Below are 9,358 nucleotides of genomic sequence, written 5' to 3'. Positions count from 1 at the left end.
AGGTGCCGAGCGGTTCCGCGTGCAGGGGCTCTCTGGCGTGAAGAACCTCGGTTCTCCGTGGATTTCTTCTCTAGGCAGCAGAGGCAGCGATCGGCGACGAAATCTCGCCAGCCAGTCAGCAGCTCGCAGCTAAATCTCGGACGGAAAATGCCAAAAAGGGGGAACCTGCTGACGGAAAGGGCGGGGGATGACGAAAGCTCCGATGGAGAAGACACTTCATGAATGCTTCCTCAGAAGCTCCCTCTCGGTCCACTGACTGCCCTGTCTGTTCTCCCCTCGGGTTCATCCGTCGCCCGTCCCGATGCCCCTCGGTTCCTCCCGTCTCAGGCGACGCGGTGTGGACGGGGGCAGTAACACGAAGTAAAGAGCGAGGGTTTCGCCTTCGGCTGGCAGGCCCTGCTGTCTCCGAATCAGAATAAACTGTTTATCCCTGAGGGGCAACTGGGGGTCTGCCGGAGAACTGATATGAAGACGTTTTGAGAGGTTCGTGGATTCCTCCGTGGTACCGCAAGGTCCAAACACAGGACCCGGAGACCTTCTCGACGGGACTCCGGGTCAGGGCTGTCCTTCTCTGTGACAGCTGAAATGTTAGAATCCTTGTATCGGAGGACCTGCGCGGCCCGCCGGTTCCTCCGGAGGTCCATCGCTCAGAGAGAGTCGGTTTGTTTTCCTGGTTTTCTAATGCGGTCTCCCGCTCGGATTCCCCTGCTGCAAGGGGGATTTTTTTTTCCCCTCCCACCTCCTTCCACCGCCGGATATGAAAGGACTCCATTGGCAGATCTGGGCGATCGCCGACTGCCGTCTCTTCCGATAAAATCCCCGTGTGATTCCCATCTTCCGTGGGCCGTCGCCCCGCTCAAAGGTCTCCACCGGAGCTCTTCTGTGCTGGAAGTCTGTCCTTCAGCCTGGCGTTCCTCTTCTCTCTGCTAGCGCCCGTCCTCTGCTCAGCTGACGGCCATCCATCTTTTCAGAGCGGTGAGCGCTGCGAGCAAAACCAGACCCGCGGCTCCCGTTAGCGCACGGGAGACACACTCTCATACTCTGTTCATCCAGTTGCACCGGCTACCAGTAGCTGCCAGGATCAAGCACAAGGCCCTGACCCTGGCATTCAAAACCACCTCAGGAACAGGTCCAGCATATCTGACTGAAATGATAAGACCTTAATGTTCCCGGCAGAGAGCTGCGTTCCTCTAATTCAAACCTACTAGCGGTACCTTTTGCTCGCTCTAAGCGATCTCAGGCAAAACTGTTCTCAGTTCTACTACCTCAGTGGTGGAACAAACTTCCAGAAGCAACAAGACTAGCATCATCTCTCTCAACCTTCAAGAAACAGGTAAAAACCTTTCTCTCTCAGGACTTTTTACTGCGCTGATGCCCCAGATCAGGTTGGCAGCAAGTTAGGCTATGCTGTGTGTGTGTGTACGTTTGTGTGTCTCTGTCCATTAAAAAAAAAAAAAAAAAACCCTCACTAACCCAAGCTTACTGTTCTGTATATTTCCTGTGCATCGTGTATTTGCAAGTGTATTTGCAGTCCCTATGTCCTCTATTGTAAGTCGCTTTGGATAAAAGCGTCTGCCAAATGCAATGTAATGTAATGTAATACTTTCATACTCTCCAACCACTGAAGGAACGGATTCATCAGACGCTATGGCGTCCCTACCGTGGCGTGGCACGGTGCTGGCGTTTCCCTTTAACCTCGGTGCGAGCGACGGGCCAGGCTTGTTTTGACGCCTGCCCTGTTTTGCGTCCGACCCCCGGCGCCGCTCCCATTGCTTTAAGCGCCTTTTAACTGCGTCTGAAAGCCCTGTTTGCTGTTTGCCATTATTCTAATGACTTCTCTGTGTAGAGGAGTCACAGCAGCACAGCTGCGTGTCACGCTGAAATAGGGTCTCCGAGGTTTATTAGCCCGTTCAGCGCACGCCGGCTCTCATAAAACACCAAGGCGGGAACATAAACTCTGAAATACAGCCCGACGCGCTCGCCGCTCCCCGAACGCCCCGCATGCCTGCGGAGAACCTCCGCATCCGCCTCACTCTGGACGGCAGCAGGAGATCCTGGTCCACCCGGACGAGGACGAGGTGACCCGCTGACCCTGAACCTGCGCGAGAAGGAAGAGGAGATGGTCATGTCTGCGATCAGGATAGGCTCCAGCCCCCCCGTGACCCCGGATGCAGGACCGGCGGAGTCGGCGACGAATGAACGAACGCCGAGGAATCGGTTCCCACGTCTGAGAGTGAAAGCGTGGGAAAGGCAGTGTGTTAACAGCGGATGTATCCTGTCTTTTTGTGTCGGAAACCCTGAAGTCCAAAGTTAGATGATGTGAAATAATGAGGCCCAGAAAATCTAGAGCCCCCCCCCCCCACACACACACACACACACACACACACACCGCCGGCAGCAGGATCTGCTGGAATGAGGCCGGATGTTTCCCTGCCTTATTTCAGTGATTCCGGCGCTTCGGCGCCGCCTGATGTGCTTCTCCGCGGAGTCGGGCTCTCCTGAAACGGGCTTCCTCTTCGGAAAAGTGACACCCCCGTCAAGAAGCACCCCTGATTAGAGTAACGGTGGCGTTTAGGCCCGAGACCGAAGCTCTGGGCGGATGTGAGAAGACCAGTGGAGCTCAGATCACTGGCACGGCGTGCACGGCACAGACAGCCCACACACCCTGCATCCACTGGGAGTGGGGGGGGGAAACTCCTTCACACACACACTACCACCTAGGAGACACTGTGTGTGTGTGTGTGTGTGTAAAGATATATCACTCTATGATGCACTCAAGTCTGTTTTGTTGCTACCAGCTATGGTACCCCCCAAAAAAGGCAGAAGTTGGGGTGTCGGTGTGTGCGTCCGGTTCCGGTTCCGGTTCGATGCCGGGCTTCTGTGCAGTTGTCACCTGTCGGAGCGGAAGAAGTGAAGGTCACTGCGCCCCGCAAACGCCCCGCAAAACCCCGCGGTTCCACATATTCGGGTGGAACGTGGGCGCGCGTGCCTCCTGATAGGCTGCCGCGCGCCGCTAAAACGCCGTAATCCGCCGCGGCTCCTTAATCCCGCACCAAGACCGGGAAGCTACACGGCTCCACGGCGCAGCGAGTCCCCGCAGCCCCGCAGCGCCCGCAGGCTCCCGTAGCTCCGGGGAGGCGCGGCGGCGGCTACGCATCGCGCGCGCCTGTTCGTTGCGGTGTTTGCGGGGCTCCGAGCTCGCGCCCCGCCTCGCGGAGGGGGGGGAGGAAGAGGAGGAGGGGCGTCTTCGGGATATTTGAAAGCGGAACTTTGCTTTCCCGGATGTTGCGTCCTGGACGCTTGTGAACTTTCCGGTTCGAACGCGGGGATCCGGAAGGACACGCCGTCCGGCTCCGGCCGCACCGCACCGCACCGCACCGCACCGCACCGCAACGCACAGCACCGCACCGCGCCATGTAGCCGCGCACGGCCGGGAGTACAAACACTGGAGCTCTGTCTCTCTCTCTCACGCACGAAGACGCGCACGCAGACGGCAGTAGTGGGGAGTTGGGGAGGACCGCCGGGATGCGGCGGAGCCGCGCGGACCGAGCAGCTTCCGGAGCGGCCGCCGCCGGCGGGACGAGCGGGGGATGCGAGCGAGGAGGGAGCGGCTCGGGCTGCGGACACACGCGCACACGCACGCACATCATGGATCCGTGCACGGCCGCGAAGGTAAGCACTGTGTGTGTGCGTGTGCGTGTGTGTGTGTGTGGGGGGGGTTCATGGAGGACCGTGGAGGACCCTCTCACCTCCAGCTCTGCAGATTCCACGATACATCATTTTCTCGCGGGTGTGCAGAACTGTGCATGTGTGGGGGGACATGACCGTGCGTGCGTGTGTGTGTGTGTGTGTGGGTGTGTGTGGAGGCTCTTTAAGAATCCACGGACGGTAATCCGATCATAGCTGATCGGGTCAGATCCGGGAATCCGGGTGATTCAAGAGGAGCCCAACAGCTGCGAGCTCCTGCGCCTGCTCCTGGCATACTAATGCAGCTCGGGAGAGCGTGTGTGTGTGCGTGTGCGTGTGCGTGTGTGTGTGTGTGTGTGTGTTTTTGTGTGTGTGAGGGACAAACAGAAGGTGCCCCCCCCCCTGTAGCGCCCGCGGTGGTTGTTCTATGACGTCACTGATGGAACGGTGGCTTGTGTGATGAAGTCCACGCGTGTGCACGCCACTTCCCGCACACCTGAAGGCTCCGTGCGCAGAAGTGTGAGACCTCCACCCACTGGGACCGTGGACAGATCCTGAATGTGATGGGTCTACTCACGCTGGACAGGCCAGGTCTCCAGGGGTCAGATGCTGACACCTTGGTCGGCTCCTGGAAAGGTCACGGTCGGAACCTTCCAGACCTCCTCCTCTTCGTTCCTCTCGATGCCGAACGAGTCCCCGACGTGCACGCCGCGTGCACGTCCTACTTAAAATAGACATCGTCATTGATTTCAGATCACGTTTGCCGTCTGCGATGGAACCTTCAACACACACACACACACATCTTTGCAGCGGGCGTTTGTAAGCTGATGTGCCGAAAGGTTCCCGGAAGCAGCGGCTGCTGCAGCGACGTCACAATGACAGACCGCGGCGTCACGGCGGCGTCACGGCGGCGTCACGCGACGTGTCGGTCGATCTGCGGCGTTTGCGGGAAAGAGTGTGATGGTTTTATCCCCGTAAATGCCGGTACTTTGCGTTTGCGTAACACTTCCTTGAAGTGGTACGCCAATCCTGCTTTTCATAATTCCCGCACCCATCCTCATTATCATCATCATCATCATCACCATCTTTTCGGAAGTCTATTTTAGCTCCAAGCCATCTGGGAATCCCTGCAGACTCGCGTTCTTGCTGAGAGTGAAGCAGAGCGGCGGCGGCGGGGCCGTCCGGAGGGCCGTCTCCTCCAGGTGGAGGTCATTGATATTCAGGTGTGTTTGTTGGCGGACCTCGGCGGAGGCGCCGATCACCTCCTCCCGCCGTCGCGGGCGAGCGCGGTTCCCGCGCGCGGCAGACGGATGCCGAAGATCCGCTCGGAAATAGGCCGCGGTACCTTGGGGAGAAGCTCGACGTGCACAGAAGGCTTCCCGCAGAACGCTAGAAAGTTGTTGTGCATGTGAGACGGCGAGGGAGAGGAGGGCGGTGCGGCAGCTCCTCTATCTAGAACACCGGATCGATGCCCGCTCCGCCGCCGCCGCACGTGCAGACGCCTTCACGCACAGCTGCGAATGACGGAACAGGAGCGTTTGTTTATGTTTCGTCGGGTCCAGGGGCGGCTGGCGGCGGAGGGAGACGCTTACGGGGGGGGAGAACGCGCCTTCTCGCCTCCACCTGGGCAGGGACGTCAGCCGATTGGGGTGTTTCGTTCCGGTTGATGTTCTACTGGTGCGTCGACATCACTGTGTTCAAAGAGCAAAAGGTGATTTTCACATCAAAACAAGAAGATAAAAATGAATACTTACCGCACATCGGTGTGACTTCTGCCGTTGCTGTAAAAAAAAAAAAAGACCAGTTCAGAAACATGATCGCCAGCGATGGCCAACCAGGGTGAGTCATCACCAATTCTACGAGTTTTGATTTAAGACCCACCGGTCTAGGGTTTCCAGAAAGGGTCGCGCTCCTTGAAATATCTAGAAAAGTGTGCTTTATAATCACACCTTAATCATGTCGCTTTCCTTGGCTTCATGACAGAACAGAACAGAACAGCTCCATCCTTGCTTTCAGAAAGAAGCGGTTGTTCTGGTTCACAAGAAGCCGCCGTTCGACATCGCCGACATCGGGGTGCCCGGCGAGGGTCTCCGTCCTCTGGGCGGGGCTGCCGGCAGCAGGAGGGAGGAGGTTCACGCCGGCCATGTTTGCGGGACGACGTCCTAATCCCGAAACCCGAGCGGGAACACGAGGACGCGGACGCCGCCGCAAACGTGAAAGCGTACACTTAAAGACGGGGGAGTTTGGTTTGTGTTCGGGTGTGAGGGAGCGGCGGGCAGCAGACCATGACTCCATAATAACCTCACTCCTCCTCTGCTATCCCGGGGGGCGGTGACGGTGGGAGTTTCTGTCTTGAAGGGACGCCGGACAATCTTATCTTCCGTGACCGGGTCACATGGTCTGCACTTCCAACCAATCATAGGCCGGCGGGAGTTGGGCGGGGGGGGGGGGGGGGTCTCCAGCTCCATCTTCATGCTTCTCCTCCTCCTCCTCCTGTAGCTGGAAAGATCACTGCCCACCCCAACCCCCTCCACACCTCAGACAGGAAGTGGAATCAGGCACACACTCACACACACATTCACACACACACACAACCACATATATATACATATATATATATATATATATATATATATATATTTTTTTTTTTTTTTTTTTTTAATGAACCTGCTAACAAGAGAATTTTATTTATACTCAACCAGGCTGACACGATGCAACGGGGTGCCTCCGTGCACATAGTGATAATGAGTATATTCGTGTGCATGTGTGTGTGTGTGTGTGTGTGTGTGTGTGTGTGTGTGTGTGTGTGTGTGTGTGGTCGCTGCAGCTTGCTCTATTATGTCATGCACAGCAAAAGTCATGTCTGCTCTGCAGTGGTTTCTTTGGAACCATAACATGAAATCCACACACAATACACCTGACACTGTGATTTGTGTTCTTCCATCACCCACACACATACACAACCGCACAAACACACACACGCACACATACACACACACACACACACACACACACACACACACACGACAGATTTATTCCATCAGCCTGATCTGAAGACAGTTTACACACTTATTCATTTTAAGATAATGCCTGATGAATCCTAAACAGGAAATTGTGACTCTGCATTGAAGCAAACAGTAAGCAGCCCCGCCTCCAACACACACACACACACACACATACACACACACACTTGCGGATGTAGAGCCGGGGGCCCCAAGGTTAGGAACAAAAGGTTTTTATCTCCAGAGATCTAAAATGAGGAGCTCGTCACGGCGGCGTGCAGTGATAACATTCAGCCAGAGCCGGGACGTCTGCGCTGTGAAGGAGCCATAATTTAAAGAGGTTTGGAGGAGCTTATCTTCCAAAGTCCCCGTGAAAAATAAAGAAGCAGCAGAGAAGACACAAGACGAGAAGAATGAGGAGAGCCGGGGAGTGAATGGAGCTTCTGTGGAGGGAGAGGAGAACAATCCGCCTTATTATTCACGGGGTTGGAGAGGAGACGCAGAGAGTCACCCAGAAATTGGTCTGAAAGGTCAGCGGCTGCCACTGAGACAGCTGTGTGTGTGTGTGTGTGTGTGTGTGTGTGTGTGTGTGTGTGTGTGTGTGTGTGTGTGTGTGTGTGTGTGTTTATGGAAAGGCAGCGGGAAGTGGGAGAATAAATGAGACTCAGCTGGTCACTGGAGGTGTCACACTGGAGTGAAAAGTTGTGTGTGTGTGTGTGTGTGTGTGTGTGTGTGTGTGTGTGTGAAGTCAGGCAATTTATTCAATTTATTCCTAAATGCACTGTTAACTTCACCTCTTCACCAAGCACTACCCCACTAATCGCACTTAGCCCCCCACACACACACACACACACACACACAAAAAAAAAAAGGAATGTATGTATGTATATGGTTTTGAGATGGTTATTTGGCAGAGTGATGACTTCTGAATAACGACTACTGGTACTTCAGATTTTTGGTTATTGAATTGCAATTTTTGGTTGGATAAAAGCGTCTGCTAAATGACTGTAATGTAATTTAATGTAATGTAACTTGTGTCCAATCGGTCGTCCCCTTCTTGGTCCACCTGGTCATGTGACCCCCGGAGAACAACATCCCCAGACCTCCATGCTTCCCAGATCCCCTGGATCTCAGCTGTGGCCTCAGGACTTCTTATGGCGGACCTCACACACCCGGTGACTGTAGGTCACCGTGGGTCCAGTTGATCTGACCCGGGTCCTGCCGGATCCATCCAGGCAGATCCGTTGTGATTCAGGGGTGATACAAAGACAAAGTGTGTGTTCATCCAGGATTTCCTGTCTCCTCTGTGATCACCTACTTCAGAAAGAACTCCACGCCGGTGGAGACTCAACCCGCAGGGTTCTTTGACTCCAGAACCCAGGCTGAACCTTTTCTCCGCCTCCATTCCATCAGCGGATGACAATGGAGGTCACCTTCTGTGAAGATCTGGAACATCAGGGACATCGGGGACACGAGAGGGACGTCTACTTCACTCAGCCTCACAAACAGAACAATGTTATTTATCCTTAAAGCCAGTCAAAGTCCCTCAGGGAGGATTAACACACACACACACGCACACACACACACACACGCACATGCTCCTGTCTCTCATGAAATCTCAGGCCTACATTTCCCTCCTTAATGACCTTCAATCTGATGGTCGCTGAATCAGAGCTTCACACACTTTTCACTCATCATGGGAATTATATAACATTTAAGAAAATATACACACACACACACACACACACACACTTCAGGTCACTCTGTTGTTCCAGCAGCCTGGAGGGAGTTTCCTTCACCACACACACTTTGTTTGGAGATGTTCGTTTGCTCAGGGTCACCGCATCAGTCCTACATCACAGGATTAAATTCGGTGTGACTGTGAGTGTGTGTGTGTGTGTGTGTGTTAAAACAGACTCGGCCCTGATCTCAGAGTCTCACTGAACCCTGGACATCGTCCCACTTGACTGTGATTGACAGCTGAGCGCTCAGGTTAGGCCCCGCCCCCACCAGAGAGCTGAGGAGGCATCTCGTGGTCCCCGAACCGCAGTCAGAGATCCGCTTTGTCGATTGAGTTGTGATCTTGCGATGACGACGCTGGTCGGCGGCCCGTGGACAGATGTTCAGTTCTCCTCTGGAAACTCCTCTTCCTCAGAGATCAGCAGAGGTGAAGGCACCGAACATCTGCTGCAGGAGTCTGATGAAGTTCCTCTGGGTTGTTCTCTCTGAATGTTCGCCTTGACGGCAGAAAATCAGGGCGGTTGTGGAACTCTGAAGCCGCGTCCCTGTGGGAGGGTCTCAGGCGGCGTGGTGATGGCGTCCTGACGTTCACGCACATCTACTTCCTGCCCGCCTCAGACGGACCTCTGGATCGGGACCTGTGTCTGGAGTTTGGTCAGCGGAGGTTAAGTGAGCGGGAGGTGGCAGCTGCAGATGATGTGATAAGATGACGTCTTAAGGGCCTCAGTCAGCTTCACACACACACACACACACACACACACACACACAGAGCCTTGCTTTCAAAGGTTTCCGTTGTCTCCTGACCACAGCTGGCTGCAGAATCAGATATGCCGAGGTAAAGAGTGCCTCTCCGTCTCGGCTGCTCCTGGAGAGACCCAGTGAGCAGACAGCGAAGGCACCGTGGCGCTTTCACTGCAGCAGTGTCTGCA

General features: G+C 55.0%; 1 protein-coding gene across 5 annotated transcripts in view; it reads left to right on the top strand.

Moving 5' to 3' along the window:
- The first annotated feature begins 3,227 nt into the window (after positions 1-3,227).
- Positions 3,228-9,358, top strand: part of LOC147232188 (leucine-rich repeat and fibronectin type-III domain-containing protein 2) — a 24,097-nt gene continuing 17,966 nt past the window's right edge. For 4 of the 5 annotated variants that reach the window (XM_086151538.1, XM_086151534.1, XM_086151537.1 and 1 more), the window contains exon 1: positions 3,228-3,672. The gene's annotated coding sequence lies outside the window, so the exon portion shown is untranslated. Of the gene's footprint in view, positions 3,673-8,661; positions 8,682-9,358 lie in introns of those variants that run through there. The other variant, XM_086151532.1, reaches the window with a different exon arrangement.

This window comes from Fistularia commersonii, chromosome 8 (assembly GCF_037954325.1).
Source record: "Fistularia commersonii isolate RoL2024-O1a breed Wild chromosome 8, RoL_Fcom_v1.0, whole genome shotgun sequence".
Lineage (NCBI taxonomy): Eukaryota > Metazoa > Chordata > Actinopteri > Syngnathiformes > Fistulariidae > Fistularia > Fistularia commersonii.
This window is presented reverse-complemented; position numbering and strand designations above follow the sequence as displayed.